The 20,396-nt window shown below is 45.4% G+C and overlaps 11 non-coding genes and 9 pseudogenes across 11 annotated transcripts; all 20 read right to left on the reverse strand.

Moving 5' to 3' along the window:
• Positions 1 to 2,017: 2,017 nt before the first annotated feature.
• LOC139983894 (U2 spliceosomal RNA) lies at positions 2,018 to 2,205 on the reverse strand. Its single transcript, XR_011798864.1, has one exon. It is a non-coding gene; the product is annotated as a U2 spliceosomal RNA (small nuclear RNA).
• A 452-nt stretch (positions 2,206 to 2,657) lies between these two features.
• Positions 2,658 to 2,850, reverse strand: LOC139983965 (U2 spliceosomal RNA). The gene has a single exon (XR_011798887.1). It is a non-coding gene; the product is annotated as a U2 spliceosomal RNA (small nuclear RNA).
• A 452-nt stretch (positions 2,851 to 3,302) lies between these two features.
• Positions 3,303 to 3,478, reverse strand: LOC139983860 (U2 spliceosomal RNA; annotated as a pseudogene).
• A 97-nt stretch (positions 3,479 to 3,575) lies between these two features.
• Positions 3,576 to 3,648, reverse strand: LOC139983908 (U2 spliceosomal RNA; annotated as a pseudogene).
• Positions 3,649 to 4,100: 452 nt separating this feature from the next.
• Positions 4,101 to 4,293, reverse strand: LOC139983966 (U2 spliceosomal RNA). The gene has a single exon (XR_011798888.1). It is a non-coding gene; the product is annotated as a U2 spliceosomal RNA (small nuclear RNA).
• Positions 4,294 to 4,745: 452 nt separating this feature from the next.
• On the reverse strand, positions 4,746 to 4,921 carry LOC139983861 (U2 spliceosomal RNA; annotated as a pseudogene).
• Positions 4,922 to 5,018: 97 nt separating this feature from the next.
• On the reverse strand, positions 5,019 to 5,091 carry LOC139983913 (U2 spliceosomal RNA; annotated as a pseudogene).
• Positions 5,092 to 5,543: 452 nt separating this feature from the next.
• On the reverse strand, positions 5,544 to 5,719 carry LOC139983862 (U2 spliceosomal RNA; annotated as a pseudogene).
• Positions 5,720 to 5,726: 7 nt separating this feature from the next.
• Positions 5,727 to 5,874, reverse strand: LOC139983883 (U2 spliceosomal RNA; annotated as a pseudogene).
• A 452-nt stretch (positions 5,875 to 6,326) lies between these two features.
• Positions 6,327 to 6,519, reverse strand: LOC139983967 (U2 spliceosomal RNA). Its single transcript, XR_011798889.1, has one exon. It is a non-coding gene; the product is annotated as a U2 spliceosomal RNA (small nuclear RNA).
• A 452-nt stretch (positions 6,520 to 6,971) lies between these two features.
• On the reverse strand, positions 6,972 to 7,164 carry LOC139983968 (U2 spliceosomal RNA). The gene has a single exon (XR_011798890.1). It is a non-coding gene; the product is annotated as a U2 spliceosomal RNA (small nuclear RNA).
• A 452-nt stretch (positions 7,165 to 7,616) lies between these two features.
• Positions 7,617 to 7,809, reverse strand: LOC139983969 (U2 spliceosomal RNA). Its single transcript, XR_011798891.1, has one exon. It is a non-coding gene; the product is annotated as a U2 spliceosomal RNA (small nuclear RNA).
• A 452-nt stretch (positions 7,810 to 8,261) lies between these two features.
• LOC139983970 (U2 spliceosomal RNA) lies at positions 8,262 to 8,454 on the reverse strand. Its single transcript, XR_011798892.1, has one exon. It is a non-coding gene; the product is annotated as a U2 spliceosomal RNA (small nuclear RNA).
• Positions 8,455 to 8,906: 452 nt separating this feature from the next.
• On the reverse strand, positions 8,907 to 9,099 carry LOC139983971 (U2 spliceosomal RNA). Its single transcript, XR_011798893.1, has one exon. It is a non-coding gene; the product is annotated as a U2 spliceosomal RNA (small nuclear RNA).
• Positions 9,100 to 9,551: 452 nt separating this feature from the next.
• LOC139983972 (U2 spliceosomal RNA) lies at positions 9,552 to 9,744 on the reverse strand. Its single transcript, XR_011798894.1, has one exon. It is a non-coding gene; the product is annotated as a U2 spliceosomal RNA (small nuclear RNA).
• A 452-nt stretch (positions 9,745 to 10,196) lies between these two features.
• On the reverse strand, positions 10,197 to 10,389 carry LOC139983975 (U2 spliceosomal RNA). Its single transcript, XR_011798896.1, has one exon. It is a non-coding gene; the product is annotated as a U2 spliceosomal RNA (small nuclear RNA).
• A 452-nt stretch (positions 10,390 to 10,841) lies between these two features.
• LOC139983849 (U2 spliceosomal RNA) lies at positions 10,842 to 11,034 on the reverse strand. The gene has a single exon (XR_011798848.1). It is a non-coding gene; the product is annotated as a U2 spliceosomal RNA (small nuclear RNA).
• A 452-nt stretch (positions 11,035 to 11,486) lies between these two features.
• Positions 11,487 to 11,662, reverse strand: LOC139983880 (U2 spliceosomal RNA; annotated as a pseudogene).
• Positions 11,663 to 16,382: 4,720 nt separating this feature from the next.
• On the reverse strand, positions 16,383 to 16,564 carry LOC139983919 (U2 spliceosomal RNA; annotated as a pseudogene).
• Positions 16,565 to 17,016: 452 nt separating this feature from the next.
• On the reverse strand, positions 17,017 to 17,219 carry LOC139983868 (U2 spliceosomal RNA; annotated as a pseudogene).
• Between the last annotated feature and the right edge of the window lie 3,177 nt (positions 17,220 to 20,396).

Below are 20,396 nucleotides of genomic sequence, written 5' to 3' on the forward strand. Positions count from 1 at the left end.
CACGTGGCAGGAGGAATTTGTAGATACACCCGATCTATCGACATTCTTCTCAATGGAGTTAAAGTCACCAGCGAGTAGTACTGATTGATTACCACGTGTCATATTATACAAATTATTGAAAAATGAGACTCGCTTCCTGGGGCTGTTCGGTGCATAAATATTACAAAACCTGACGCACGTGGAGTCGGGGAAACTGACCAGGGCTGAAATGTATCGCCCTTCTAAATCCTTACGGATCTGATCTATCTTACCTTTGAAGGAGGTGGAGAAGGCTATGCCGACTCCACCGGACTGCGGGGAGGGGGAAGGGGAAAAAACAAAGTTCCCGTTCCACTCTTTGTTAAAATGAAAACAATCTTCCTCATTACGAAAATGAGTTTCTTGGAGAAACACGATATCATAGTTAAACAATTTTAAATATTGAGCCACTTGACGGCATTTCACTTTGTCACGCAGACCGTTGACATTTAATGTGCAAAGAATAAACATTGAGATAATAAAAGGGGCATTAACAGGTTTCATCAATAAAATAAAGGTCGAAAAACTCTGTGTTGTGACTCAGGACATAATTGGGGTGCCTGTTGGCTAAGTGGTTAGCCCATTCCTGATGATCATTGCACCGTACAGTGCAACCACGTACGGGGCAATCAATACGTTCAAGGGAAGTAACCTGGTGGTCTCTTACTTGGTGAATATTATGCAAATCCGAAGAATTAAATTCTTCGGAGCACCCGTCCCTCCCACACGTGATCCAGTTCCCGGTCTCGGTGAAGATTTTTGACCTGAGAACAATCTCCCGTGCCGAGTCTACTACCCCTTCCCGCTTAGCGGGTCTACTCTGAGAGCGCGACCGTTGTGAAGATCGGCCTCTTTTCAGACTATTACGGTCCCGCTGCCTTCCCGCCCCCTCCCCATCTACTTCCCCCATTCCCGTAAACATACCCTCGGATGGGTCAGAATCTAATCGCTGACCCATTTCTCCAACGCTCTCGCTCCAGTCTCCTTGACTCCATTCCATCTGTGTTTCTTCTGGATTCACAGTTTCGCCTTCGGCCTTGCTCGCGGATCTGGCGTTGCCCGCCCTCTCCTGCCCCACCCCTTCGTCCGACTGCTCGGACAACACTTCGTCTGCCTCAGTACTCGTCTGTGGTACGTCTCCTTTCCCTTCGCTTAAATCATCCTTATCCGCTGTCTCAGGGAGTTTGGGGGCGTCGACCTCGGCCCCTTCCCCCTTTTCACTCCCCGTGCCTTCCTCTGCAGTCGTAGGTGGTACGTCTTCCCCTTCTTTCTCGTCGTTACCCTGGACCCTGGCTCCTCCGCTGACCCACTCCGATGTGGGGTTGATCAGTCGGTTCGCGAAAGAGACGGGGCACTTCCGGTAGCCGTGACCCTCTTTGCCGCACGTCGTGCACACCACCTTCTCCACACACTGGCTCGCTACGTGCCCCAGCTTGAAGCACTTAAAACACTTCACTTGATTGCAAGCGGCTGCCAAGTGGCCTGTCCCGTCACATTTCAGGCAGGTGATCGGCTGACCCCTATACCTGACCCAACACTGCCTGCCCGCTAGTTTGAGAGAAGACGGCACGTCTTTCTCAAGGACAACTTTGTATTGACGTATTCCGTTGAAGACGCCAGACTGATCCTTATAAGTTAAGAATGTTCCGCCAACAACTTTGCCGTACCTCCCTAGCACAAAACGAACAACGTTGTCGTCCAGTTCATACGGTACGTGAAGAACGGTAATAATTTTCACGTTCTCCACGTAATTGTTTGTCACTACTTCAGGTTCCTCACTTAAGATTTTCACATATTTATTTTTAATGTCTGCCGATTTAAAGGAGACATCATACAAACGCCCAGGCAGAGACTGAACTGCCACTAAATCTTTGGTCTCAATTCCATTTTTCTTTAAAAGTTGAAAAACATCACTAACTGTGACATCCTTCTGAAACTTCAGGGATAAAGTCAAAACTCGTTGAAGCGAGTTTCTTTCCATGTTAAAGTACCCGAGCCCGAAGGCTGGGTATTTCCGAATTACTCAAAAACCAAAACAAAATTATAGTCACCACGGATTCCGCAGGCACAGCCCACGCGCTCACTGAAACGTAGTACAAATCACGAGAGAGCTGTAAAACACGTCCGCTCACACCGAGAAAAGAACAGATACTACACATGATCTTAGCCAAAAGGCCGAGAAGCGATAACGATAACTAATGACAATTCCCAGCGTTAGGCTGTCTTACAACTTACCTTCGTTCTGAAACTGACAGATATGGGAAGCCGATGACTGCTCTGATGTCTAAATATCACATCACCTCATATGTACCCTCGTTACGCCATTCTATATAACTTGAAGGTGTCTACAAACTTCGTTGTCCGCATTATCACTGTTCCGCCCGGGTCCAGTGTTAGGCCTGAAAAATGGAAAAGGTCTATCTTAACCGCATGTTTTGACTGTGCCGAGAAATCCTTGGCCGGGAAACACTATGTGACGTCACAGAAAGAGAATTTTTCCTGTGACGTCACCGGAAAGTATTTCCGATGGGTTGTATGAATGGAAATTCCAATTCGCTTAATCCGCGAGGGAAGATCAACAGGTAGGTAAGGTATCTCTTTTAACTTTTTTTATTTTTTATTATTGATTATATCCCCGAAGGGAGTGGGCCGAATCCCGGAGGTAGTGCAAAACCGGGCCAACCCGTGACCAGGACGGAGCAAGCTCCTATTCCATAGTCCATGTGCAAAAATCAGTTTAATATACAAGCGACTCGATGAGTCGCGTTTCAGATATTAAGCTGAAAAGAACAGATACTACACATGATCTTAGCCAAAAGGCCGAGAAGCGATAACGATAACTAATGACAATTCCCAGCGTTAGGCTGTCTTACAACTTACCTTCGTTCTGAAACTGACAGATATGGGAAGCCGATGACTGCTCTGATGTCTAAATATCACATCACCTCATATGTACCCTCGTTACGCCATTCTATATAACTTGAAGGTGTCTACAAACTTCGTTGTCCGCATTATCACTGTTCCGCCCGGGTCCAGTGTTAGGCCTGAAAAATGGAAAAGGTCTATCTTAACCGCATGTTTTGACTGTGCCGAGAAATCCTTGGCCGGGAAACACTATGTGACGTCACAGAAAGAGAATTTTTCCTGTGACGTCACCGGAAAGTATTTCCGATGGGTTGTATGAATGGAAATTCCAATTCGCTTAATCCGCGAGGGAAGATCAACAGGTAGGTAAGGTATCTCTTTTAACTTTTTTTATTTTTTATTATTGATGATATCCCCGAAGGGAGTGGGCCGAATCCCGGAGGTAGTGCAAAACCGGGCCAACCCGTGACCAGGACGGAGCAAGCTCCTATTCCATAGTCCATGTGCAAAAATCAGTTTAATATACAAGCGACTCGATGAGTCGCGTTTCAGATATTAAGCTGAAAAGAACAGATACTTTTTAAGAAAAAGTCACCCAGGAAAGAACCTGGGCACGAAAACCAAACTACCAAACGACTGATCCGCTCTCAGCCCCAGTCCCCTTGCATCGGGACTGTGACTGTGTGATCATCGTCAGGTGTGTATCACCATTCCCTAAGGGAACAGATACTACACATGATCTTAGCCAAAAGGCCGAGAAGCGATAACGATAACTAATGACAATTCCCAGCGTTAGGCTGTCTTACAACTTACCTTCGTTCTGAAACTGACAGATATGGGAAGCCGATGACTGCTCTGATGTCTAAATATCACATCACCTCATATGTACCCTCGTTACGCCATTCTATATAACTTGAAGGTGTCTACAAACTTCGTTGTCCGCATTATCACTGTTCCGCCCGGGTCCAGTGTTAGGCCTGAAAAATGGAAAAGGTCTATCTTAACCGCATGTTTTGACTGTGCCGAGAAATCCTTGGCCGGGAAACACTATGTGACGTCACAGAAAGAGAATTTTTCCTGTGACGTCACCGGAAAGTATTTCCGATGGGTTGTATGAATGGAAATTCCAATTCGCTTAATCCGCGAGGGAAGATCAACAGGTAGGTAAGGTATCTCTTTTAACTTTTTTTATTTTTTATTATTGATGATATCCCCGAAGGGAGTGGGCCGAATCCCGGAGGTAGTGCAAAACCGGGCCAACCCGTGACCAGGACGGAGCAAGCTCCTATTCCATAGTCCATGTGCAAAAATCAGTTTAATATACAAGCGACTCGATGAGTCGCGTTTCAGATATTAAGCTGAAAAGAACAGATACTACACATGATCTTAGCCAAAAGGCCGAGAAGCGATAACGATAACTAATGACAATTCCCAGCGTTAGGCTGTCTTACAACTTACCTTCGTTCTGAAACTGACAGATATGGGAAGCCGATGACTGCTCTGATGTCTAAATATCACATCACCTCATATGTACCCTCGTTACGCCATTCTATATAACTTGAAGGTGTCTACAAACTTCGTTGTCCGCATTATCACTGTTCCGCCCGGGTCCAGTGTTAGGCCTGAAAAATGGAAAAGGTCTATCTTAACCGCATGTTTTGACTGTGCCGAGAAATCCTTGGCCGGGAAACACTATGTGACGTCACAGAAAGAGAATTTTTCCTGTGACGTCACCGGAAAGTATTTCCGATGGGTTGTATGAATGGAAATTCCAATTCGCTTAATCCGCGAGGGAAGATCAACAGGTAGGTAAGGTATCTCTTTTAACTTTTTTTATTTTTTATTATTGATGATATCCCCGAAGGGAGTGGGCCGAATCCCGGAGGTAGTGCAAAACCGGGCCAACCCGTGACCAGGACGGAGCAAGCTCCTATTCCATAGTCCATGTGCAAAAATCAGTTTAATATACAAGCGACTCGATGAGTCGCGTTTCAGATATTAAGCTGAAAAGAACAGATACTTTTTAAGAAAAAGTCACCCAGGAAAGAACCTGGGCACGAAAACCAAACTACCAAACGACTGATCCGCTCTCAGCCCCAGTCCCCTTGCATCGGGACTGTGACTGTGTGATCATCGTCAGGTGTGTATCACCATTCCCGAGGGGAACAGATACTACACATGATCTTAGCCAAAAGGCCGAGAAGCGATAACGATAACTAATGACAATTCCCAGCGTTAGGCTGTCTTACAACTTACCTTCGTTCTGAAACTGACAGATATGGGAAGCCGATGACTGCTCTGATGTCTAAATATCACATCACCTCATATGTACCCTCGTTACGCCATTCTATATAACTTGAAGGTGTCTACAAACTTCGTTGTCCGCATTATCACTGTTCCGCCCGGGTCCAGTGTTAGGCCTGAAAAATGGAAAAGGTCTATCTTAACCGCATGTTTTGACTGTGCCGAGAAATCCTTGGCCGGGAAACACTATGTGACGTCACAGAAAGAGAATTTTTCCTGTGACGTCACCGGAAAGTATTTCCGATGGGTTGTATGAATGGAAATTCCAATTCGCTTAATCCGCGAGGGAAGATCAACAGGTAGGTAAGGTATCTCTTTTAACTTTTTTTATTTTTTATTATTGATGATATCCCCGAAGGGAGTGGGCCGAATCCCGGAGGTAGTGCAAAACCGGGCCAACCCGTGACCAGGACGGAGCAAGCTCCTATTCCATAGTCCATGTGCAAAAATCAGTTTAATATACAAGCGACTCGATGAGTCGCGTTTCAGATATTAAGCTGAAAAGAACAGATACTTTTTAAGAAAAAGTCACCCAGGAAAGAACCTGGGCACGAAAACCAAACTACCAAACGACTGATCCGCTCTCAGCCCCAGTCCCCTTGCATCGGGACTGTGACTGTGTGATCATCGTCAGGCTGAAAAGAACAGATACTACACATGATCTTAGCCAAAAGGCCGAGAAGCGATAACGATAACTAATGACAATTCCCAGCGTTAGGCTGTCTTACAACTTACCTTCGTTCTGAAACTGACAGATATGGGAAGCCGATGACTGCTCTGATGTCTAAATATCACATCACCTCATATGTACCCTCGTTACGCCATTCTATATAACTTGAAGGTGTCTACAAACTTCGTTGTCCGCATTATCACTGTTCCGCCCGGGTCCAGTGTTAGGCCTGAAAAATGGAAAAGGTCTATCTTAACCGCATGTTTTGACTGTGCCGAGAAATCCTTGGCCGGGAAACACTATGTGACGTCACAGAAAGAGAATTTTTCCTGTGACGTCACCGGAAAGTATTTCCGATGGGTTGTATGAATGGAAATTCCAATTCGCTTAATCCGCGAGGGAAGATCAACAGGTAGGTAAGGTATCTCTTTTAACTTTTTTTATTTTTTATTATTGATGATATCCCCGAAGGGAGTGGGCCGAATCCCGGAGGTAGTGCAAAACCGGGCCAACCCGTGACCAGGACGGAGCAAGCTCCTATTCCATAGTCCATGTGCAAAAATCAGTTTAATATACAAGCGACTCGATGAGTCGCGTTTCAGATATTAAGCTGAAAAGAACAGATACTACACATGATCTTAGCCAAAAGGCCGAGAAGCGATAACGATAACTAATGACAATTCCCAGCGTTAGGCTGTCTTACAACTTACCTTCGTTCTGAAACTGACAGATATGGGAAGCCGATGACTGCTCTGATGTCTAAATATCACATCACCTCATATGTACCCTCGTTACGCCATTCTATATAACTTGAAGGTGTCTACAAACTTCGTTGTCCGCATTATCACTGTTCCGCCCGGGTCCAGTGTTAGGCCTGAAAAATGGAAAAGGTCTATCTTAACCGCATGTTTTGACTGTGCCGAGAAATCCTTGGCCGGGAAACACTATGTGACGTCACAGAAAGAGAATTTTTCCTGTGACGTCACCGGAAAGTATTTCCGATGGGTTGTATGAATGGAAATTCCAATTCGCTTAATCCGCGAGGGAAGATCAACAGGTAGGTAAGGTATCTCTTTTAACTTTTTTTATTTTTTATTATTGATGATATCCCCGAAGGGAGTGGGCCGAATCCCGGAGGTAGTGCAAAACCGGGCCAACCCGTGACCAGGACGGAGCAAGCTCCTATTCCATAGTCCATGTGCAAAAATCAGTTTAATATACAAGCGACTCGATGAGTCGCGTTTCAGATATTAAGCTGAAAAGAACAGATACTACACATGATCTTAGCCAAAAGGCCGAGAAGCGATAACGATAACTAATGACAATTCCCAGCGTTAGGCTGTCTTACAACTTACCTTCGTTCTGAAACTGACAGATATGGGAAGCCGATGACTGCTCTGATGTCTAAATATCACATCACCTCATATGTACCCTCGTTACGCCATTCTATATAACTTGAAGGTGTCTACAAACTTCGTTGTCCGCATTATCACTGTTCCGCCCGGGTCCAGTGTTAGGCCTGAAAAATGGAAAAGGTCTATCTTAACCGCATGTTTTGACTGTGCCGAGAAATCCTTGGCCGGGAAACACTATGTGACGTCACAGAAAGAGAATTTTTCCTGTGACGTCACCGGAAAGTATTTCCGATGGGTTGTATGAATGGAAATTCCAATTCGCTTAATCCGCGAGGGAAGATCAACAGGTAGGTAAGGTATCTCTTTTAACTTTTTTTATTTTTTATTATTGATGATATCCCCGAAGGGAGTGGGCCGAATCCCGGAGGTAGTGCAAAACCGGGCCAACCCGTGACCAGGACGGAGCAAGCTCCTATTCCATAGTCCATGTGCAAAAATCAGTTTAATATACAAGCGACTCGATGAGTCGCGTTTCAGATATTAAGCTGAAAAGAACAGATACTACACATGATCTTAGCCAAAAGGCCGAGAAGCGATAACGATAACTAATGACAATTCCCAGCGTTAGGCTGTCTTACAACTTACCTTCGTTCTGAAACTGACAGATATGGGAAGCCGATGACTGCTCTGATGTCTAAATATCACATCACCTCATATGTACCCTCGTTACGCCATTCTATATAACTTGAAGGTGTCTACAAACTTCGTTGTCCGCATTATCACTGTTCCGCCCGGGTCCAGTGTTAGGCCTGAAAAATGGAAAAGGTCTATCTTAACCGCATGTTTTGACTGTGCCGAGAAATCCTTGGCCGGGAAACACTATGTGACGTCACAGAAAGAGAATTTTTCCTGTGACGTCACCGGAAAGTATTTCCGATGGGTTGTATGAATGGAAATTCCAATTCGCTTAATCCGCGAGGGAAGATCAACAGGTAGGTAAGGTATCTCTTTTAACTTTTTTTATTTTTTATTATTGATGATATCCCCGAAGGGAGTGGGCCGAATCCCGGAGGTAGTGCAAAACCGGGCCAACCCGTGACCAGGACGGAGCAAGCTCCTATTCCATAGTCCATGTGCAAAAATCAGTTTAATATACAAGCGACTCGATGAGTCGCGTTTCAGATATTAAGCTGAAAAGAACAGATACTACACATGATCTTAGCCAAAAGGCCGAGAAGCGATAACGATAACTAATGACAATTCCCAGCGTTAGGCTGTCTTACAACTTACCTTCGTTCTGAAACTGACAGATATGGGAAGCCGATGACTGCTCTGATGTCTAAATATCACATCACCTCATATGTACCCTCGTTACGCCATTCTATATAACTTGAAGGTGTCTACAAACTTCGTTGTCCGCATTATCACTGTTCCGCCCGGGTCCAGTGTTAGGCCTGCAAAATGGAAAAGGTCTATCTTAACCGCATGTTTTGACTGTGCCGAGAAATCCTTGGCCGGGAAACACTATGTGACGTCACAGAAAGAGAATTTTTCCTGTGACGTCACCGGAAAGTATTTCCGATGGGTTGTATGAATGGAAATTCCAATTCGCTTAATCCGCGAGGGAAGATCAACAGGTAGGTAAGGTATCTCTTTTAACTTTTTTTATTTTTTATTATTGATGATATCCCCGAAGGGAGTGGGCCGAATCCCGGAGGTAGTGCAAAACCGGGCCAACCCGTGACCAGGACGGAGCAAGCTCCTATTCCATAGTCCATGTGCAAAAATCAGTTTAATATACAAGCGACTCGATGAGTCGCGTTTCAGATATTAAGCTGAAAAGAACAGATACTACACATGATCTTAGCCAAAAGGCCGAGAAGCGATAACGATAACTAATGACAATTCCCAGCGTTAGGCTGTCTTACAACTTACCTTCGTTCTGAAACTGACAGATATGGGAAGCCGATGACTGCTCTGATGTCTAAATATCACATCACCTCATATGTACCCTCGTTACGCCATTCTATATAACTTGAAGGTGTCTACAAACTTCGTTGTCCGCATTATCACTGTTCCGCCCGGGTCCAGTGTTAGGCCTGAAAAATGGAAAAGGTCTATCTTAACCGCATGTTTTGACTGTGCCGAGAAATCCTTGGCCGGGAAACACTATGTGACGTCACAGAAAGAGAATTTTTCCTGTGACGTCACCGGAAAGTATTTCCGATGGGTTGTATGAATGGAAATTCCAATTCGCTTAATCCGCGAGGGAAGATCAACAGGTAGGTAAGGTATCTCTTTTAACTTTTTTTATTTTTTATTATTGATGATATCCCCGAAGGGAGTGGGCCGAATCCCGGAGGTAGTGCAAAACCGGGCCAACCCGTGACCAGGACGGAGCAAGCTCCTATTCCATAGTCCATGTGCAAAAATCAGTTTAATATACAAGCGACTCGATGAGTCGCGTTTCAGATATTAAGCTGAAAAGAACAGATACTACACATGATCTTAGCCAAAAGGCCGAGAAGCGATAACGATAACTAATGACAATTCCCAGCGTTAGGCTGTCTTACAACTTACCTTCGTTCTGAAACTGACAGATATGGGAAGCCGATGACTGCTCTGATGTCTAAATATCACATCACCTCATATGTACCCTCGTTACGCCATTCTATATAACTTGAAGGTGTCTACAAACTTCGTTGTCCGCATTATCACTGTTCCGCCCGGGTCCAGTGTTAGGCCTGAAAAATGGAAAAGGTCTATCTTAACCGCATGTTTTGACTGTGCCGAGAAATCCTTGGCCGGGAAACACTATGTGACGTCACAGAAAGAGAATTTTTCCTGTGACGTCACCGGAAAGTATTTCCGATGGGTTGTATGAATGGAAATTCCAATTCGCTTAATCCGCGAGGGAAGATCAACAGGTAGGTAAGGTATCTCTTTTAACTTTTTTTATTTTTTATTATTGATGATATCCCCGAAGGGAGTGGGCCGAATCCCGGAGGTAGTGCAAAACCGGGCCAACCCGTGACCAGGACGGAGCAAGCTCCTATTCCATAGTCCATGTGCAAAAATCAGTTTAATATACAAGCGACTCGATGAGTCGCGTTTCAGATATTAAGCTGAAAAGAACAGATACTACACATGATCTTAGCCAAAAGGCCGAGAAGCGATAACGATAACTAATGACAATTCCCAGCGTTAGGCTGTCTTACAACTTACCTTCGTTCTGAAACTGACAGATATGGGAAGCCGATGACTGCTCTGATGTCTAAATATCACATCACCTCATATGTACCCTCGTTACGCCATTCTATATAACTTGAAGGTGTCTACAAACTTCGTTGTCCGCATTATCACTGTTCCGCCCGGGTCCAGTGTTAGGCCTGAAAAATGGAAAAGGTCTATCTTAACCGCATGTTTTGACTGTGCCGAGAAATCCTTGGCCGGGAAACACTATGTGACGTCACAGAAAGAGAATTTTTCCTGTGACGTCACCGGAAAGTATTTCCGATGGGTTGTATGAATGGAAATTCCAATTCGCTTAATCCGCGAGGGAAGATCAACAGGTAGGTAAGGTATCTCTTTTAACTTTTTTTATTTTTTATTATTGATGATATCCCCGAAGGGAGTGGGCCGAATCCCGGAGGTAGTGCAAAACCGGGCCAACCCGTGATCAGGACGGAGCAAGCTCCTATTCCATAGTCCATGTGCAAAAATCAGTTTAATATACAAGCGACTCGATGAGTCGCGTTTCAGATATTAAGCTGAAAAGAACAGATACTACACATGATCTTAGCCAAAAGGCCGAGAAGCGATAACGATAACTAATGACAATTCCCAGCGTTAGGCTGTCTTACAACTTACCTTCGTTCTGAAACTGACAGATATGGGAAGCCGATGACTGCTCTGATGTCTAAATATCACATCACCTCATATGTACCCTCGTTACGCCATTCTATATAACTTGAAGGTGTCTACAAACTTCGTTGTCCGCATTATCACTGTTCCGCCCGGGTCCAGTGTTAGGCCTGAAAAATGGAAAAGGTCTATCTTAACCGCATGTTTTGACTGTGCCGAGAAATCCTTGGCCGGGAAACACTATGTGACGTCACAGAAAGAGAATTTTTCCTGTGACGTCACCGGAAAGTATTTCCGATGGGTTGTATGAATGGAAATTCCAATTCGCTTAATCCGCGAGGGAAGATCAACAGGTAGGTAAGGTATCTCTTTTAACTTTTTTTATTTTTTATTATTGATGATATCCCCGAAGGGAGTGGGCCGAATCCCGGAGGTAGTGCAAAACCGGGCCAACCCGTGACCAGGACGGAGCAAGCTCCTATTCCATAGTCCATGTGCAAAAATCAGTTTAATATACAAGCGACTCGATGAGTCGCGTTTCAGATATTAAGCTGAAAAGAACAGATTTCTTTTAATGTGGACATAAAACGCCACTTTTGAACAGTTTTTACAAAACAATCTTTTATCTTCTGCAACTTAGTAAACAAAAACCCTTCAAAACTACTTGTCGATACAGAACAGAACAGAAAACCATGTGAGAATTTTTGTCAGGTAACAAAACTCTCAGTCTTAACTACCTTGAAAAAAAAAACCTCTCTATTCTACGGTGGGCGCCCATCAAGTACCAGACGTAGGTTGATGTCAGGCCACAGCCTTTGGTATTTCGTCAAGGAGAGACGTTGTCTCTCTACTTTAACCCGCTGTCTAATGTCCGTTTTGATTTGTAAAATAATCGTTTGTTCATTGAACTGTATTTTCTCGTACACCTTTGCATTCCTCCCCAGCCAAATGTACCGCTTAGCTGTAGAGGTGACTAGCCATATAAAGTTTTCATTAACCACAGAACACTGTGGGCCGCTACTTCCATACAAAATATACCAGACACTGGGGTGCCATTGGCGTACATGTAGACGATCCGATACTGAGTCCACCCAATCCCAGATCAAGTCATTCGACCTGCAAAACCAGAAGGCATGCCTGATCGACTCCATCTCATTGCACCTTGGACACTCGCCATTGCCCAAACCCCAACTGTAGCGTTTAAAGTTTGTAACAATGGCCGAGTGGACAATACGCCAAGAGAGGTCCTTCAACCTGTTGTCCAAGATCTGGTGGTGGACTCCTTTCCACACGGCCGGCCATAAATGCAGAGATGACCCAAGAGGACCATCACGCGACATGATTCGTGGAGTGGAGGCTACTCTCAACGTATCAGCGAACCTTTTCGTTGGCACCTTGTTCGCTAAAACGAGCGACTTGGATACCTCAGTCAAGTCACGCAGGGGTTTAACATAAAAATCTGGCGGGTCACATGAATGGGGAAAACAATTACTCCACTTGCCTGGAAAGAACTTCCGAAGACCTATGCCTATCCAATATTCCATCCAAGGATGAAAGGGCAAACGTAAGTCCAATTCGAAGGAGAGCAGGGGTTGAAGGGCCATTGCCCTCACAGTACTACTTATATCTGTCAACTCCAGCCCTCCTTCTTCGTGACTGTTATGTAGATGGCCCCGCGCCACCAGTTCCGTGCCACCCTTCCATATAAACTTAAAAATAATCTCATTTATCCTGCATCGGATCCGATCCGGTAAAGGATAAACAGGTGCCATATACCAGAATATTGGCGCCACAAGTACGTTCACTGCTTTGACTCTACCAATGATTGAAACATTCCTTTGTTTTGCCTTCTCTAGAGAGTTTTCGGCCTTTTGGACTTTTTCTTTCCAGCTCAAAATGTCTGATCGACCTGGACCAAAATAAACGCCATTAATTTTGATCGACTCACAAGCCCACACAATGTCCAAAGGAATGTTACAATTTCTCCATTTGCCCAACTTAAGACCTTTCGTCTTAGCCATGTTAAGTTTGCTTCCCGTGGCCAACTCAAACTTCTTGAAACATTTGAAGAAACTCTTGATAGAGCCAAAGTCAGTGAAAAAAGCAGTAATGTCGTCCGCGTACTGCATTATCTTGACACTTCTGCGCTTTCCTCCAGGTGGGCGGATTCCCCTGATGGTATCAATGCTGTCTATGCGCCTAGCCAACGATTCCGCAAAAATGATATACAGTAACGGGGAAAGCGCACAACCCTGTCGGACACCTTGCTTAACTGGGAATGATTTCGTAGTAAAACCATTAATAAAAAGTACACTAGAAATATCAAAATACAAAATACGAGCCCATCGGACGAAGTTAGGGCCAAACCCGAACTTCTCCAAAACACTAAACAAGTACTGGTGGTCCACCCTGTCAAAGGCTTTCTCCAGGTCAAGTGACACTATGGCCCCACCCATGTCCCTGGACGATATAAAAGCTACTATATCCCTGAGCATCAGGAGGTTATGATGTATGCTCCTGCCCTTGACTGCGCACGTCTGGTGGTCGTTAATTATGTCAGGCAACGCTTTCGACATACGCATGCTCATTGCCTTGGACAGTATCTTGTAATCCGTATTTAACAGGGAAATAGGCCTTTTGTTTGCGGGTTTCCTACGATCTCCTTTCTTATGAAGGAGCGTTACAACTGCAACTCTCTGGGAAGGGCATAACGAACCCCGCACCCAAGATTCGTTATACAGTTCCAATAGGTCAGCACCGATGAAATCCCAGCACTCCAAATAAAACTCCCTTGGTAACCCGTCGCTGCCAGGCGATTTGTTTGGGGCCATCGCCTTGACCGCAGCGAAATAATCCTTCGAGGTGATAGGCTCCTCCAGCCCTGCTGAAATCGGGGTTGGTACCGTTGTTTCCAATGATGCCAAAAAATTCCCTTGTAACTCTATGTCGACGTCGTTTTTAGAGAAAAGGTCCCTATAAAAGTCCACATAGACGTCCCTGATTCGCTGTGGGTCTGATGTAAAGCCCCCCTCTGGCGTCTCCACAGCATCAATATGGCGATCCTCCGCATTCTTTCTTTCTTCAGCGAACATCTTCTTTGACGGTCGCTCCTGCTGATCTAAGAAAGACATGCGGCAACGGATCCTTGCACCCTCCGATTTCTTGTCCAGCAAGGCCTTCAATTTGACCACGACTTCCGCGTCCGACGGGTTGCCTTGGAGCTTCTTACACAGTGCTGTAAACTCATCGTTATGCTCTCTATTCTTGCGTTTCGAGTGTTCGATGGCCAAATCTTTAACATTAGATTTCACCATCTCCCACCAATCAGCGGTTGAATTGAAACCCTCTTTCAACGTCCGCCAGCCCAAGTAACGCCCTCTTAACTCTTCTTTGAAAATACGGTCCTGTAACAGCTGGATGTTCAACTTCCATCGACCTGGGCCAACTTTCGGTGGACCCGAAGGTCTCAATTCAAGGCGCACACCACAGTGATCGGATAAAACGCAAGGTACAATCTCGCACAGGTTAGCAGAGACCCCAATCGGTGTATAAAACCTGTCGAGACGCGACGCCTGACCCGTCGTTTCCCGCCTCCAAGTAAACTCTCTGCGAGAAGGGTGGATATTCCTCCAAACGTCTTCCAGCCGGTAAGTAATACAAAGTAAGTTTAATTCAGCAATATCCACACGAGAAGGGGTGTGAAGAGTAGTCTGCAGCTTGTCCTGTGCCAAATCCGGGACACAATTAAAGTCTCCGCATAACACTACTGGTAACCTGCCAGAAATATACGGGTACAAATTTTCAAAAAAGGACTTCCGCCGTGATGCCTCATTCGGGGCGTAAATATTGCAGAGCCGGAAACCATGCTCCGGACCGATCACATCACAAGCCACAACCCTACCGCGTGAATCAAAAGAAACCCGTCCAGTCTCTCCGAGAATACCAGCCCGAAGCAAGATAGCAACCCCGCAACTAGAATGGCTTCCCAGAGAGAACAAGACCGAGCCCTTCCAAGCGCGCCTTAACATTCTGATGTCTTCTATCCCAAAATGGGTTTCTTGCAGACAAACTACATCTAGGTGTTTCTGCAGTCTGATCCACTGCAAGAGGCGATCCCTTTTAAGGGGATTCCTCAACCCATTAACATTGAGTGTCAGAATGGAAAGACACGCCATTAAAGCTGTCAAGCTTTTCGCAACTTCCGTCCGCTCTTGTCGGACGGCATCAAATCGCTGTCAGACGAGTCGCTGCAGTCTGCGTCTGACACCGCAAGGTCTCTCTTAAGGGAAACGGGAGGTACCGCCTCGTCACCCTCGTCCATTTCGGACCCGGAACCGTCCGATACGTGGGGGTTTGGGACCTTGGACTTTCCACCATTTTCATTTGAAGCCTTGTCCTTCTTTTCGCTTCCTTCCGCCACTGTCTTTCTTTCCTTTACACCCTTCTTTCCCTTCCCTTCTTTCACTCCCTTTTCCTTTCCTGCCTCTTTTCTCCCGTCTTCTTTCACCTCCATGGCCGCATCACCCTCGTCCCTAGCACAGGGTCGTGTGTGAACATTGGAGGGCCCAGGGTCTTCCTCCACGACCTCGCTCTCAACCACATCCGTGGCTACTTCCTTTCCCCCTTGTGAAACAGTGGCAACGGCAGGCTCCACAGATCCGGGTGGAGCTGTGGGTGCTGCAGGGGTGACTACCGTCGGAGCCTCTTCCTCCGAATCCGATCCTTGGGACTCTCTATCCCATGCCGCCGTTGTATGTGCCTTCCTTGCAAAGGACATCGGGCACGCACGAAACGGATGGCCCAATTCCAAGCAAATCGAGCACCGTATGCCTTCCTTGCAGTCCTTGGACTGGTGACCCAGCCCCAAACACAAAAAAACATTTCAAGTTGGGACACTCTTTTATACGGTGGTCCCGGCCCCCACATCGCAGGCAGGTGAACGGCTGCCCAGGATAGCGAACGGATATGTTCCGAGCGCCAATCCGAAGAGACGAGGGGATATCCTTTTCGAGTACAACCTTGTATTGTCTGTTCCCGTTAAAAATACTCGGATATTCCGGGTATACACACCACCGGGAGGCGACCACCTTCCCATACATCCCCAAGGCAAACTTCACGATGTTGTCGTTCAACTCGTGCTCTACGTTGAGTACAGTAACAACGACATAGTCGTTACTGTACGGCTCCACCACTACACTGGGCAACCTCCTCAAAACCTTTACGAACGCTCGCTTCAATGCTACCGTCTTGAACGTAACATCCATTGACTTGTTGGGCAGGACCTGCACTGCATCTAAAACAGACGCAACAGTAGCTCCAACACTTTCCAATATCTCGAAAACCTGCCTCGGAGTACAAACACCGTCTGCACACCGAAGCAACACACTACAGTTGCGCCTGACCGATGAAGCCATCGCCTAGGCAAACGGAACCAGGGAACAGGGAACAGATACTACACATGATCTTAGCCAAAAGGCCGAGAAGCGATAACGATAACTAATGACAATTCCCAGCGTTAGGCTGTCTTACAACTTACCTTCGTTCTGAAACTGACAGATATGGGAAGCCGATGACTGCTCTGATGTCTAAATATCACATCACCTCATATGTACCCTCGTTACGCCATTCTATATAACTTGAAGGTGTCTACAAACTTCGTTGTCCGCATTATCACTGTTCCGCCCGGGTCCAGTGTTAGGCCTGAAAAATGGAAAAGGTCTATCTTAACCGCATGTTTTGACTGTGCCGAGAAATCCTTGGCCGGGAAACACTATGTGACGTCACAGAAAGAGAATTTTTCCTGTGACGTCACCGGAAAGTATTTCCGATGGGTTGTATGAATGGAAATTCCAATTCGCTTAATCCGCGAGGGAAGATCAACAGGTAGGTAAGGTATCTCTTTTAACTTTTTTTATTTTTTATTATTGATGATATCCCCGAAGGGAGTGGGCCGAATCCCGGAGGTAGTGCAAAACCGGGCCAACCCGTGACCAGGACGGAGCAAGCTCCTATTCCATAGTCCATGTGCAAAAATCAGTTTAATATACAAGCGACTCGATGAGTCGCGTTTCAGATATTAAGCTGAAAAGAACAGATACTTTTCTTTCAAGTTTATTCAATGTCAATGCAATTTACAAAGGTATATTTATCACAAAATCATTTACGTATAACGCAAAGTCATTATAGAGTATTTATGTTAAAATTAAACGTCCGTCATGTAACAACAAGTGACAAGTGATACTGAATACAGAATATAACATATGATATATTGTATACCCCCACACTGACAATCCCAGAGGACTTAACTCAGACTACGGTAATGAAACTACTGGCTGGTTATTTACGACGCTCACGAAGGAACTGCCCTTGACCCAGACCTTGTTAAACTTCACCTCGGGGAGACGTATAAAATCTGCCCTCACTCTTTCGTTTACGTCGCTTTTGATCATGTTGATGACGTCATCATCACTCAACCTACGATTTTCAAAGGTCAACAAACATCTACTCCTCCACATAAAATACTTTGTAACGGTAAATATGAACCAAGCCCTGTCGAAGGCTGCTGTGTCTCCGCTGGGGCTCGGTGTACCGTACAGAAATATTTCCTTCCTGAGCGTCGCATTGTTACCGAAAAGCAGCTGGAATGACCTAAAGGTCCAATGTAAAATACCGATTGTGCTAGAACATTCCCAGAAAACATGATCTATTGTTTCTTTCTTTCTACAATTAGTGTGCGGACAGAGCCCGTTTCCTATCCCCCACAGCTGTAACTTAGCCCGGGTAAAGAGAACCTTATGTACAAGCCGCCATGCAAACACAGTTAATTTGTTCTCTAATACGGGGTTGAATGCCCTCTTCCAAATATCTTTCCACGGTCTGTCGGGATCATGGTTTTCTACGGACGGCCTAACTACTTCGTGGCGAAGGTGACGCACGATATCTTTCAGCTGTTTAACTTCATCCACAAAAGCACGGTTTCTGTGAAAGATTGCCTTAATGTGGTGACAAGCCGTGTTTAAAGTAACAGTCCCTGAATCTGAGTTGGGTTTCGAATTAGACCAGAGGATGGGAAAACAAGCCCGGAGAGGCTTAGCTATGAGGTACCTGACGAACATTAGGTGGGGCAAAGAGAAATCCCCTGACAATACGGGCAGAATAGGCTTTACTAGTAGGGCAGAAGCCTTCTCCCCTACACGGTCCAACCCTAACCCTCCCTCCGTTTTACTGAGGGTAACAACTTTTCTCGACACCAATTCTGTTTTACCGGACCACAAGAATGTGAATGCAGCCCCTTGTATTTTACGGATTAATTGGTCCGACATGGGAAAAACTGGGGCGACAAAGAAAAACAAGGGATAAATTACCACGTTTAAAACTAAGACTTTACCGATAAGAGACAATTGCCTGCTCTTCCACGCGTTTAAACAATTCTTTGCCGTTTCTAGTTTCTGTGACCAGTTGCTAGTCACTGCATTGACTGTGCCGAACACTACACCTGTTATTTTAATCTCCGTGTCCTTCCAGTCTATGTTGCCTGGTAGTTTCCTCCCTACAAAACCCCCCAGCTTTAAACCGGCTGTTTTGTTCATGTTAATGGTCGCACCGGTAGCTTTGTGAAAAAGTTCAAAAGCGTGAAAGAACTGACGAATGTCACTTCCGTTGGTTCCGATACACGTGGTATCGTCCGCGTACTGTAACAATTTAACAACTTTCCCACCCGCCCCGGGAATGGTGAATCCCCGAATATTCTTAGAAAGGTTGATGAACCTGGCTAGCGGCTCAATGAATAACACATACAGCGAGGGTGACAAGGGACACCCTTGTCTTACACCCCTCTTGATCCTTACGTCATCGGAAAGATGACCGTTAATTAAAATACGGCTAGTAATGCCGTTGTACAAAATACGAATCCACTTCCGGAAGTTTTCTCCCAGCTTAAACTTCAACAATATTCTGTGAAGGAAGTCCCAATTAACTTTATCAAAGGCTTTCTCTTGATCTATGGAGATAAGCGCACAGGGAGTCTGACTGTCTTTCACGTAGTCGATGATGTCACGACAAAGCAATAAATTATGATGAATAGACCGGCCCGGCACAGAACATGTTTGGCTCTCACTCGCTAATAGCGGCATACAACGTGTCAATCTGTTTTGAATAATCTTTGACAAGATCTTATAATCAACACTCAGGAGACTTATTGGTCTACGGTTGGCCGGGTCGTGGGGGTCACCTTTCTTCGGCAGAAGAACGATAATAGCCGTTTTCTGTGTCAGAGAGAGAGAGCCTTTACTGAAAATTTCGTGGAATACCGAGAGTAGATCTGTGCCGAGGAGGTCAAAGAACTGTGCGTAAAACTCGCACGGCAAACCATCAATCCCAGGTGTCTTATTGAATGCCATTAACGATAATGCTTGTTTAAGTTCAGAGAGTTCAATCGGTCTCTCCAGTGCGTCGATTGAATCATCGTCTAACACAGAACCAATACAATCTAATAGTTGATCTTGCACGCCGGTAGCGGCGTCAAATTCTACGTTGTAAAGTGATGAATAAAACTCGTGATAGGCTTTGATAATTTCTTTCTGATCACGGGTCACGTGACCCTGTGTAGTACGGACAGAGCAAATCGACTTGCCTTCAGCGCGATGCCTTTCTTCTTTGAAGAAGAAAGACGAGGGGCTTTCCCCGGCTTCTAAATGTTTCACCCTAGAACGGATGAGAGCGCCCTGATGTTCGTTCTTTAAAAGAGATTCTAACTCAGTTTTGTCGGCGTTAATACAACTATTCTGCAGGGTTGAAATTCGGTCGCGCCTTTCGTTAGCCAGGCGAACCCCGTGCTTGATGATAAGTCGCTTTGCTCTGTCTTTGAAATCCTCCCACCAATCAATAATAGAATCATACCCCGGTTTAAGGGTAGACCAAAGATGAAAATATTGAACGAAATCAGATTTGAATTCAGAATCGTTCAGAACAGAAACATTACATTTCCATACACCTTTACCCTTACGTTGGGCATTAACAATATCAAAACGAATAGAGACCAAGTTATGGTCGGACAAAGAAAATGACACATTCGAAACATTTTTAATTGAAATAATATTACGGGGGTAATAAATTCGGTCAATGCGGGAACTCTGTTCCTTCCCCGGGTGGCCCCAAGTGTGCCCAGGGGACTGAGGGTAAATATCTCGCCAGGCATCGCCAAGATTCCGAGAAGCGGTAAAAGCTTTCAATTCCTGCCAACCCACGTGGCAGGAGGAATTTGTAGATACACCCGATCTATCGACATTCTTCTCAATGGAGTTAAAGTCACCAGCGAGTAG

Source organism: Apostichopus japonicus, chromosome 16 (assembly GCF_037975245.1).
Source record: "Apostichopus japonicus isolate 1M-3 chromosome 16, ASM3797524v1, whole genome shotgun sequence".
Taxonomy (NCBI): domain Eukaryota; kingdom Metazoa; phylum Echinodermata; class Holothuroidea; order Aspidochirotida; family Stichopodidae; genus Apostichopus; species Apostichopus japonicus.